The sequence below is a fragment of the Monodon monoceros genome, unplaced genomic scaffold (assembly GCF_005190385.1).
Source record: "Monodon monoceros isolate NGI ecotype Baffin Bay Population unplaced genomic scaffold, NGI_Narwhal_1 Super_Scaffold_2, whole genome shotgun sequence".
In the NCBI taxonomy this organism is placed as follows: Eukaryota; Metazoa; Chordata; class Mammalia; order Artiodactyla; family Monodontidae; genus Monodon; species Monodon monoceros.
In genome coordinates this window covers 83479726-83493208 of record NW_021703776.1, presented here as the reverse complement: position 1 = coordinate 83493208, position 13483 = coordinate 83479726, and the positions used below count along the sequence as shown (strand labels likewise).

General features: G+C 38.1%; 1 pseudogene; it reads right to left on the bottom strand.

The window, feature by feature from the left end:
- Positions 1-6304: 6304 nt before the first annotated feature.
- On the bottom strand, positions 6305-6735 carry LOC114902039 (annotated as a pseudogene).
- Between the last annotated feature and the right edge of the window lie 6748 nt (positions 6736-13483).

The following is a 13483-nucleotide window of genomic DNA, read 5'->3' as shown; positions in this document are numbered from 1 at the left end:
ATCTAAAGAATGAAGTACCTAGGAATAAATCTAACTAAGGAGGTAAAAGACCTATACTCAGAAAACTATAAGACACTGGTAAAAGAAACTGAAGATGACACAAACAATTGGAAAGTTATACCATATTCGTAGACTGGAAGAATTAATATTGTTAAAATGACTATATTCCCCAAGGTAATCTACAGAATAAATACAATGCATATAAAAATACCAATGGCGGGCTTCCCTGGTGGCGCAGTGGTTGAGAGTCTGCCTGCCAATGCAGGGGATGCGGGTTCGTGCCCCGGTCCGGGAAGATCCCACGTGCCGTGGAGCAGCTGGGCCCGTGAGCCATGTCCACTGAGCCTGCACGTCCGGAGCCTGCGCTCCGCAACAGGAGAGGCCACAACAGTGAGAGGCCTGCGTACCGCAAAAAAAAAAAAAAAAAAAAATGGCATTTTTCACACAACTAGAATAAGTAATTCTAAAATGTGTATGGAAACGCAAAAGACCACAAATAGCCAAAACAATCTTCAGAAAGAAGAACAAATCTGGAGGTGTCATGTGTCCTGATTTCACACTATACTACAAAGCTACAGTAATCAAAACAGTATGGTAATGGCACAAAGACAGACACAAATCAGTGGAACAGAATAGAGAGCCCAGAAATAAACCCATGCACTTATGGTCGATTAATCTATGACAGAGAAGGCAAGAATATACAATGGGAAATACAACCTCTTCAATAAATGAAGGTGGGAAAACTGGACTATTTTCTCACACCATATAAAAAATAAACTTAATATGGATTAAAGACTTAAATGTAAGAGCTGAAACCATAAAATTCTATAAAACAGGCAGTATGCTCTTGACATCTGACTTAGAAATATTTTGTATATGTCTCCTCAGGCAAGGGCAACAAAATAAAAAATAAACAAATGGGACTACATCAAAGTAAAAAACTTTTGGACAGTGAAGGAAACTGTCAATGAAAAGGCCTCCTACTAGGAGAAGATATTTGCAAACCATATATTTGATAAGGGGTTTATATCCAAAATATACAAAGAACTAATGAAATTCAACATAAAAAAATAGATTAAAAAAAATAGGCAGAGTCAAAACTACAAGATATCACCTCACACCTGTCAGAATGGCTATCATCAGAAAGTCTGCAAATAAATACGGGATAGGATGGGAAGAAAGGGACCCCTTGTACACAGTTAGTGGTAATGTAAATTGATACAACCACTATGAAAAACAATACGGAGGTTCCTCAAAAAACTAAAAACAGAACTACCATGTGATCCTGCAATCCCGCTCCTGGGTATTTATCTGAAGAAAATGAAAACACTAATTTGAAAAGATACATTCACCCCCTATGTTCACTGCAGCGTTATTTAAAATAGCCAAGATATGGAAGCAACCTAAATTCCCATTAATAGATGAATGGATAAAGAAGATGTGATATATGTACACACACACACAATGGAATATTACTCAGCCATAAAAAGAATGAAACCTTGTCATTTGTGACAACTTGGATGGACCTAGAGGATATTATGATAAGTGAAATAAATCAGACAGAGAAAAACAAATACTTCATTATTTCACTTATATGGGGAATCTAAAAAACAAAACAAATGAACAAACATAACAAAACAAACATAGTCATAGATGCAGAGAACAGGTGGTTGCCAGAGGAAAGGGGGTTGGGTGGAGGAGAGAAATAGGTGAGGGGCATTAAGAGGTAGAAAATTCCAGTTACACGATAAATAAGTTATGGGTATGAAATGTACAGTGTGGGGAATACAGTTACTAATTATGTAATATCTTTGTATGGTGACAGATGGTAACTGGACTTATTTTGGTGATCATTTGGAAATGTAGAGAGGGACTTTCCTGGTGATCCAGTGGTTAAGACTGCACGCTTCCACTGCAGGGGGCACAGGCTCAATCCCTGATTGGGGAACCAAGATGGTAACTGGACTTACTGTGGTGAGAGATGGTAACTGGACTTATTGTGGTGATCATTTTGAAATGTATACAGGGACTTTCCTGGTGATCCAGTGGTTAAGACTCCACGCTTCCACTGCAGGGGGCAGGGGTTCAATCCCCTGGTCGGCGAACCAAGATCTTGCATACCACATGGTACAGCCAAAACAAATAAATAAAAATAAAAAAAAATTTTTAAAGCTAAATTTTGTAAAATGTATAGAAATATCGAATCACTATGTTGTGTACCTGGAACTAACACAGTGTTATAGGTCAATTATACTTCAAAACCAAATAAACAAACTCAGAAAAAGAGATCAGATTTGTGGTTACCAGAGGTAGGAGATGAATATTGAATAAAGGCAGTCAAAAGGTACAAACTTCCAGTTTTAAGATAAATAAGTGCTAGGGATGTAATGTACAACATTATATAATATATATATATATATTACATGTGTGTATGTATGTATATGTGTGTGTATATATATATAATTAATACTGCTGTATGTTGTATATGAAAGTTATTAAGAGAGTAAATCCTAAGAGTTCTCATCACAAGGGAAATTTTTTTTCAACTTCTTTAATTGTTTTATGAAGTGTAGTTGATTTACAACATTGTGTTAATTTCAGGTGTACAGCTAAGTGATTCAGTTATATATATATATATGTTTTCAGATTCTTTTCCATTATAGGTTATTGAATATAGTTCCCTATGCTACACAGTCAGTCCTTTTGTTTATCTATTTTATATATAGTAGTGTGTATTGCTAATCCCAAACTCCTCATTTATCCCTCCCCCCACTTTCCCCTTTACTTTTGTATCTATATGAGATGACAGATGTTCACTAAACTTATCATGGTAGTCATTTCATGATGTATGTAAGTCAAATTATTATGCTGTTTACCTTAAGCTTATACAGTGCTGTATGTCAATTATATCTCAATAAAACAGGAAAAAATAAAGATATGTACTAGAATATTCATAGAAACATTGTTTATAAAAGCCTAAAAGTAGAAAAAACAAATATGCCTAAACATAAAAATGGATACATTGGACTTCCCTGGTGGCACAATGGTTAAGAATCTGCCTGCCAATGCAGGGGACACGGGTTCGAGCCCTGGTCAGGGAAGATCCCACATGCTGCGGAGCAACTAAGCCCGTGTGCCACAACTACTGAGCCTGCGCTCTAGAGCCCACAGGCCACAACTACTCAGCCCGTGTGCCACAACTACTGAAGCTGCGCGCCTAGAGCCCATACTCTGCAACAAGAGAAGCCACCGCAATGAGAAGCCTGCGCATGGCAACGAAGAGTAGCCCCCGCTCACCTCAACTAGAGATAGCCTGTGCGCAGCAACAAAGACTCAACACAGCCAAAAATAAATAAATAAATAATTTAAAAAATGGATACATTTAAATAATAACTACATTCATCAGTATAGATTAACTTTACAAATGTTACATTTATTGAAAGAAACAATTCCAACTATATGTGGCCATCTATATAAGTCCCAAATAGCCAAAACTAAACAAGGATACATGCTTATATAGTAAAACTATAAATAAAAGCATGGATATTATTAACCCAAAGGTTAGGATGGAAGGTGGCTCCTTGAAGAACACATTAAGGAGGGGTGTCTAAGGTCTTGGAATTATTTATTTCTTAACCTGGGTGATAGATACACAGAGATTTATTTATTATCCCTCACACTTTACATTATGTAACGTTCATTCTTTTTTGTTGACATATAACTGACGTATAACGTTATGTAAGTTTAAGGTGTACAATATGTTGATTTGATCCATTTATATATTGCAGTAAGAGTGCTACCACAGCATTAGCTAACACTCTGTTATGTTACATAATTGTCATTTCTTTTTTGTGGTGAGAACAATTAATATCTAGTCTTTTAACAACTTTGAAGTTTATAACACAGTATTGTTGACTATAATCATTATGCTGTACATTAGCTCTCCAGGACTTATTTATCTACTAGTTCCCAGTTTATACCCTTGAACAACATATCCCCACTTCTCCACCCCCCACCTCTGGTAAACACCACTCTACTCCATTTTTTACAAGTTTGTCTTCTTTAGATTCCACATATAAGAGAGATCATACAGTATTTGTCTTTCTCTGACTTGTTTCACTTAGCACGATGCCCTTGAGGTCCATCCATGTTGTTGCAAATGGAAAGATTCCATTCTTTTCGTAGCTGAGTAATATTCCAGTGTGTGTGTGTGTGTGTGTGTGTGTATAACATCTTATATATTGGGTTGGCCAAAATGTTCATTCGAAACCCAAATGAACATTTTGGCCAACTCCCCCCCAAAAATATGTATATATCTCACAATTTCTTTATCCATTTATCCACTGATGGACACTTAGATTGTTTCCATATCTTGGCTATTGTAAATAATGCTGTAATGAACATGATCTTTTTGAATTAATGTTTTCATTTCCTTCAGATATATCCCAGAAGTGGAAATGCTGGATCATATGGTAGTTCTATTCTTAGTTTTTTGAGGCACCTCCATACTGTTTTTCATAGTGGCCGCACCAGTTTACGTTCCCACCAATGGTGCACAAGGGTTCCCTTTTCTCCACATCCTCGCCAACAGCTGTTGTTTCTAGTCTTTTTGATGATAGCCATTCTAACAGGTGTGAGGTGATATCTCACTGTGGTTTTGATTTGCATTTCTCTAATAATTAGTGATGTCGAGCACCTTTTCATGTGTCTGTTAGCCATCTGTATGTCTTCTTTGGGAAAATGTCTATTCAGATCTTCTGCCTGTTTTTAATTGAATTGTTTATATTTCTGCTATTGAGTTGTATGAGTTCTTTACATATTTTGTATATGAACCCATTATCAGATGTATGATTTGCAAATATTTTCTCCCATTCGGTAGGTTGCCTTTTTATTTTGTTGGTGGTTTCCTTTACTGTGCAGCTTTTTTGTTTGATCTAGTCCCACTTGTTTATTTTTTCATTTCTTGCTTTTACATTTGGTGTCAGATTAAAAAATTTATCACCATGACCTATGTCAAGGAGTTACCACCTGTGTTTTCTCCTAGGAATTTTATGGTTTTGGGTCTTACATTCAAGTGTTTAATTCATTTTGAGTTAATTTTTGTGTCCAGTGTAAGATAGTCCGATTTTATTTTTTCATGTGGCTGTCCAGTTTTCCCAACACCGTTTATTGAAGAGACTGTCCTTTCTCCATTGTATATTCTTGGCTCCTTTGTTGTAAATTAATTGACCATATATGCGTAGGTTTACTTCTGGGCTCTATTCTGCTCCATTGGTCTATGTGTTTATTTTTATGCCAGTACCATACTGTTTCAGGAATTGTGATACCTCCGACTTTGTTATTATTTCTCAAGGTTGCTTTGACTATTCAGGGTCTTCTGTGGTTCCATACAAACTTTAGGATTTTTTCCTATTTCTGTGAAAAATGCCATTGGAATCTTGATAGGGATTGCATTGAATCTATAGATGGCTTTGGGTAGTATAAACATTTTAACAATATTAATTGTTCCAATTCATGAACACGAGATATCTTTCCATTTGTGTCTTCTTCAGTTTCTTTTATTAATGTCTTATAGTTTTCATTGTATAGGTCTTTCATCTCCTTGGTTAATTTATTTCAAGTATTTTATTGTTTTTGATGCTACTGAATCAAAATGATTGTTTACTTCTTTTTCAGATGTTTTGTTGTTAGTGTATAGAAATAATTGATTTTTGTATGCTGATTTTATATCCTGCAACTTTACTGAATTTGTTGATTATTTCCAACAAACAGTGTTTTTGTTGAGTCTTTAGGGTTTTCTATATATAGGATCATGCCATCTGCAAATAGTGACAGTTTTACTTTTTGCTTTCTGATTTGGATGACTTTCATATCTTTGTCTGGCCTAGTTGCTCCTAAGTAGGACTTCCAGTGCCATATTGAATAAGAGTGGTGAGAGTGGGCACCCTTGTCTTATTCCTGATCTTAGAGGAAAAGCTTTCAACTTTTCAGTGATGAGTACAGTGTAAGCTGTGGGTTGATCATATTTGCCTTTATGAGGCTGAGGTATGGTCTTTCCATACCAAATTTGTTGAGGGTTCTAATGATGAAAGGATGTATTTTGTCAAAAGCCTTTTCTGCATCTATTGAGATTATCATATGATTTTTATCTTTCATTCTTTTAATATTGTATATCACATTTGCATATGTTGAACCATCCTTGCATCCCAGAGATAAATCCCTCTTGGTCATGATGTATAACGCTTTTTTTTTTTTTTTTTTGGCATATGGAAATTTATTACTATCATGTTTTCATCATCAAAACTTATGATCTTGGTCTTTCCTTCCTGCCTTTGTATAAGGCCAAAAGAGAGACATTGGCTACTTTGACAACCTTAAAGCGGACTCCAGGAATGTCACCAACAGCATGACCTTTGCGACCAAATCCAGCAACCAGAACTTCATCATTTTCCTCAGTAAAATTCAAACAACCATCATAGGGTACAAAGGCTGTGATTTTTTTGCCATTCTTGATGAGCTGAATCCTGACACCCTTCCTGATGGCAGAATTTGGCTGTTTGGCTTCAACCCTACTTTTTAAAACACACTTCCCTTGGCGTTAGAAGTGCCTCCAAAAGGGTTGGCCTTCAGGACTGTGCCCAAATGGGCTTTCTTGTACTGTTTATCATGCCACTTCTGGTCTCGTTGGTGGCTACAGAGCTTCCTCGCAGTACGAAGACCGCGACACTTGCCCATCCTGCCGGTGCCACGGGCCTGAACGAAAGAGTATAACCCTTTTAATGTGTTTCTGCTCTAGGTTTTTGCTTTGTGGTTACCATGAGGCTTACGCAAGACTTCTCAGAGGTAACACAGTGCACTTTAATTTGATAGCAGCTTGACTTCAGTCATCTATGAAAGTTTCACCCTTTTACTTCTCTGTTTTTATATTTTCGATGTTGCATTTTTATATTGCATATTCATTAACACATTATGGTAGCTATTATTACTTTTAATACTCTTTTCCTTTCACCTTTATACTAAAATTAAGTGGTTAACAAACTATCCTATTACAGATTTAGTTTCTAGGTCTGATTGTATATTTATCTTTACCAGTGTGTTATATACTTTTGTATTATTTTGTCACTGATTAGCTTCTTTTCATTTCAGCTCAAAGAACTCCTTTCAGCATTTCTTGCAAGGCAGGTCTAGTGGTGATGAACTCTCTCATCTTTTGTCTAGAAAAGGCTTTATTTCTTCTTCATATCTGAAGGATAACTTTGCTAGATAGACCATTCATGGCTAGCAAGTTTTTTCTTTCAACCCTTTGAATATGCCATTCCACACTCTTGGCCTGTAGGGTTTCTGCTACCCATTGATAGCCTAATGGGTGTTCCTTTGTAGGTTACAATCCTTTTTTCCCTAGCTCCTTTTAGAATTCTTTCTATATCCTGAGAAGTATCAAAAATATAAAAAGGGAGAAGTAAAAGGGTGAAACTTTTGTAGATGATTGAAGTCAAACTGCTATCAAATTAAAATGTACCGTGTTATCTGTTAGATGTCTTGTGTAAGCCTCATGGTAACTGCAAAGCAAAAACCTAGAGCAGATACACATTAAAAGTGTTATACATCATGACCAATAGGATGGTCTATTAGCATGTATTTGGGTGCCCAATTCTCTCCTCAGGTTTAGGAAATTCACAGCTATTATTTCTTTAAATAAATTTTCTGCTCCCTCTCTCTCTTTCTGGAACCCCAGTTATTATATTTGTCCTTTTGATAGAATACCATAGACCACGTAGGCTTTTTTCACTCTTTTTGATACTTGTTTTGTTTATTTGCCTCTAATTGGGTTATTTCCAAATTCCTAATCTCTAGCGCACTTGTTCTGTCTTCCATTTGCTCTGCTCTACTGCAAATTCTACTTCATTTTTCATTTCATATATTGAGTTCTTCAGCTCCAGAATCTCTGTTTGGTTCATTTCTATCTCTTTGGGGAAATTTTCATTTTGATCTTGTTTTTTTTTTTTTTTTGAGATTTCATCAAACTGTCTTTGAGTTTTCTTGCAGCTTGTTGAGTTTCTTCAAGACAGCTATTCTGAATTCTTTTTTGGCTAGATCACAAAATTCTGTACCTTTGAGCTTTGTTACTGGAGAATCATTATTTTCTTTTTGTAATGGTATGTTTCCTTGATCTTAAATGTTCCTTGTAGTTTTGCATTACTGCTCTCACATTTGAAATTAAGGAGATGCCACCTTAAACCTTTGTTAGTTGGTTTCTGATGGAGTATCCTGTTCAATGGTGTCGTTATTACCTGGGGTTTTATCTATCTTTGTATTGGTACTCTTACTCCACTTCTCTTGCTCCCTCGTGTGGCAGGATTCTTAAGCTTTTAGGTCTTCTCTGATGCTTACAAGTCACCAGGCAGGCTCCTGGAATCCTCTCTTTTGTTTTCCAGAAGGTGGTGCTATAGCTTCAGTTTGTGGTTTCTCCCTTGTCCACATTACGTGGCCTGTTTCTGAGTGTGCTTCCTTCCTAGCCACAGGAGCTTGCTTTCACTACTGCAGTAGGAAGCGTGCACATGGAGATGCCACAGACTAGGGCGAGGTGTGGGTTTAGCACTAGCCCATGGATCTAGTAGGGAGCTCCTCAGGTGTGGTACTCCCAGGGGTTTGTGGGTGGACTTCCTGCTGAGTGCAATCAGCAGGAAAGGCATCCCTTCTCTGCCTCTTACCCCATCTCCAGTCATGAAAGACCAACCTCAGTACTCTAGGTGCTATTGGAGAGAAACAGGTTTGTCCCACACAACTGAGGTACCTGGGTACTCACCCCAAACTATCCTCCCCTACCCCTAACGAGGGAGAGGGTGCCGCCTCTGGATACATCAGCCTGGTGCAGTGTTTCCTTGGGGGAGGGGACACTGGGAAAGTTCCTCTTACCACCCCCTCTTCTGTGACCAAACTTGTTTTGTTGTTGTTGTTTCTAGAATGGTGTGCTGGAATCTCCACTCAGGAAGGCTGGACTTCTGTGAATTCCCTCTCATGCATAAGTATCTGCCCAGGTCAGTACTCTCCAGTTTCAGTATATATTTTTTTCCAGTCATAGCAAGAGGGGGTTCTGGGCAGGTTCACTGGCTCCCCTGATTCTGCAGCCTATACCGAAATCTGTCTGTCTATTACTGGATGCACAGGTAGGTGAGACTCCTGGATCCCACAGCTCCCACAAAGGTGCTTTGGTTTGTGGATGGATGTCTATTCTGTTGTTTTAAAAAGGGGACAAAAAAGAGGAATGTTTTATGCCGCCATGATGCTGACATCGCTCCCCTGATGTAATGTTCATTCTTTATGACATATTTCATAACTGGAAAAATATTGTGTAAACAACATGATATGATAAGGAGTTGATAGCTATCAGAGCTGCCACCTTCTGGGTACACAATGGGATTATCCTCTGGCTCTTTGTGGTTGGGCAAGGGCTAAAGCATATATAAATTTTAGACTACGGTGCAGAGTTTGGACTTTAGTACAAGGCAGCCACTGGTGGGTTTAGGAGAATGATGTGATATGGATCACATTTTAAAGGGATCATTCTTGCTGCTGCATGGAGGATGTATTGTTGGGGGCAAGTGTGGAAACACAGAGCCCAGTTAGAAAACTGGTAATGGTGAGATGATGGTGACTTAAACTTCACTGATTACAGGCAAAATAGAAGTGGAATTTTTTTGAATGCATTTTGCAGGTGTATCTGAAAGGACTTACAGATAAGTGGGGAATAGGGGTTGAAGGAAAGAGGGGGATTGCTGTTTTGGGTTGGACAACTGAATATACGGTAGGGCCATTTACCATAATGGGAGTAAATGAAGGATTAACAGGTATGGAGAGAGGGAATGGAGCTTATTGTTCTCTGTATTAGCTTTAGACAGCTATGTGCACATGTTAAATAAACCACTAGAGAGACAACCCCATCCCTCAAGGGAACGCCCAGAGCCAAAGATGTATATATTTGGAAGTCAGTAGTATACAAATGATATTTAATTCAAAGGACTAGATTAGATCATCCAGAGAGAATATACATAGAATAAAAGATGTGAAGACAGGAGAAAAACCAGGTTAGTATGCAGTCATAGAAGCCAAAAGAAGAAAGCGTGTTTTGAATGCTGTTGAGAGACTGAGTGAGATAGTAAGCAATGATAGTATTTGACAAATGGAGCTAACTGGCAGCTTTGACAAGGGAAGTTTCCACGGAGTTCTGTGTGGTGGTGGGGAACGGGGGAGGCAGATGGAGAGGGTTGAGGAGAAAGTGGAAGAAAATGAAGAAAGAGAATGAAGGGAATTTTGGTAAGTTTCCCTCTGAAGGGGAGCCAAACTGGGCTTGGAGGAGGCATGTGGTGAAGGCAGATTTTCTTTTTTTAGGATAGGAGATACTAGAGTGTGCTTGTTTGCTGATGGTGATTCAGGAGTGAGGAAGAAGCTAGTGATGCAGGAGACGAAGAGGTTAATACACCGGGGAAGACAGGGTTCTGATCCAGGGCACAATGGAGGGGCTGTCCTTTCACTAGAAGAGAGATCCTCCATCCAAGGATGGAAGGGCAGGTAGATGTTGGTTTTAATGATGAAACTACAAGGGAGGGAGTGCTCCTTGATTGTGGCTCTTTTCATTGACTTATGAGCAAAATAAGTGGAATAATATTTAATGGAACTGAATAAAGACCCCACTGCACATCAAAAAGATTCCCACGCAACAATAAATTAATGAAAATCAATCAACCCCTATATATTTCTTGGTTAATCTTAAGATTTAAGGGTAAAGAATGAATTCTATAAGCATGTAAGTAGAAAATAAAATTACAAACAAAGCAAAAAGGCAGGTTGTACTTCTGGTCTAGCCATGACTTCTGGTCTAGCTAATTCAGATGAATTCTCCTGCTGAAAACAACTATAAAAGATGTACAACGTACATTTAAAAGCTGTTTAAAATATTTAGAGAATATGTAACTCAGACAGGACTTGAGGGGCTACAATATGTGAAACAAAGGAAACATAGTGAGGTGGACTTCATATTTCCCCTGGCTTTTCCCTTGAGGGCATTTGCTATTCCACAGTAAAGCAGGGGGAAAGAATCCTAGTAGAAAACAGCAGATAGAATGTTCAATTCAGAGATGACACAATCATATATACAGAAAAGAATCATTTATCATAATTAATAAATGCATTAACAAGGTCACTAGATACAAGATGGATATTAAAAAATCAATTGTCTTTCTATATACCAGCAACAAAAAATTAAACAATGGAATTTCTGAAGATGTGCTGGCTTTGACTCACAGATATAGAGAACAAACCAGGGGCTACCAGTGGTGAGAGGGGAAAGCGGGAGGGGCACTTTAGGAGTGAGGGGGGAAGGGGTTATTCTGGGATTATATGAAATCGTGTGTGAAACTTCTCAAAATTGTAAAGCACTGTAGAATTTAAAGAATCTTTCATTGAATTTAAAAAATGGGCTGACTTCATATTATGACCAATATGTGATGTCAGAAAATAAAACATTGTCTAACAAGTTTTGAGGGGAAATGTTATTTATTTATTTATTTTTGGCTGTGTTTTGGGTCTTCGTTGCTGCGCGTGGGCTTTCTCTAGTTGCGGCGAGCAGGGGCTACTCTTTGTTGCGGTGCACAGGCTTCTCATTGCCATGGCTTCTCTTGTTGTGGAGCACGGGCTCTAGGCCTGTGGGCTTCAGTAGTTGTGGAGCACGGGCTCTAGGCACACGAGTTTCAGTAGTTGTGGCACGCGGGCTCAGTAGTTGTGGCTCACGGGCTTAGTTGCTCCACGGCATGTGGGATCTTCCCGGACCAGGGCTCGAACCCGTGTCCCCCGCATTGGCAGGCGGATTCTTAACCACTGCGCAACCAGGGAAGCCCGAGGGGAAATGTTTGTGATGTGCCAAATTTTCTTTTTCTTTGAAGCAACAGAAAGACAATCTTAAATATGCAAGGCTGTGCTAGTTTTAATGGTGAAAGTATGAAGAAGTGCTATTTTCCACTAAAAACTATTTGATTTTGTACTTCAGCTGCAAGATGAATCAAGACAGAGAATTCATGAATGCTAAAGACATAGTTTGAAAAAAACTGGCAGTGAGCATCAAATGATCTAAAAACAAGTAACTTTAAGATGCCATTAAGTGTATTCATAAAATATACCTTTTAGGCATATATGGACAAAACAACTGGACAAAAATAGTAGGTAGGTTATAACAAAAGTGGAAGATAGAAGATAATTTTCTCAAACATACTACCATTTCATTATTGACATTAGTCTTTAGAGAATTATAGACTTAAGTATATTTTAGCTTTTTATTGAAGTGTAATATGCATATATAAATATGTACATGTCATAAGTATACAGCTCACTGAATTTTCTCTAGGTGAACACACCTTGCAACTATCCCAGACATCAAGAAATAAAACCTTGTTAGAACCTCAGGAAGTTAAGCATATTTTTAAAAATAACTAGTAATAACTGGTAGAACAAAATGAAAGACACCAACCTACCCTCCAAAAAGTGTAATTATTAAAGGAACTACAATTTACTAAATAAACAGAAGAGGGCGCACGTGAACTGTGAAATACAGTAAGCTGTCAAATCCTTATCCTTGCCTGTTATTGCTAGTCCAAGAAAAAACAGAACATTTCCAAATGAATGGCAAATGGAAGATAACATACAAACAAAGCCAACATATAAAGGTAACATAGAATAAAAATCATAACATTTCAGCCAATAAAAAATCCCTCCCAAAAATGAAGCAGAAGGAAACATGCACAATAACCAAACTGAATTAAACATTTGCGGATATGAAAAACACCTAGTCGCATATTCAAAAACTCAATCCCTCCCCCCCCAAAAAACAAAACAAAACAAAACCCAAGATAACATAAAATGAGAGTCTTGCAATAATGGTGGAAGAGTTTGTTTGGGCCAATCCTCCTACAAATAAGAGCCATGAAATTCCTATCAAAATATAAAAATAACCACTTGAAGGCACTAGAGAACAACCAAAAGGAAGAAGAAACAAGAGGGGGGGTTGACACTTGGGAAAAGAGACCAGACTGGGTAAGTTTTCCCTTTTGATGGCTTTTAGACTAAGGGAAGCCCATAGTCCTCCTCCAAGGGAGCTACTAAAACTTAGATGGAGGTCCAGCGGTTAAGAGTCAGTGGTTGAGACTCCACGCTTCCACTGCAGGGGCCGCGGGCTCAGTCCCTGGTCAGGGAACTAAGATCCCACATGCCATGCCATGCGGCCAAAAAACAGACAAACAAACAGAACTTAGATGGAATCTCACAATCTTAATAGCTTGAAGAATCAAAGGACAGAGTTTGAGGCACCACAGAAGATATTAAGATGGGAGTTGTTATTGTTGAGTTGTGTTTCCCCAAAATTCAAATATTGAAGTCCTAATCCACAGTATTTCGGAATGCGACCTTACTTGCAAATAGGGTCATTGCAGGTACA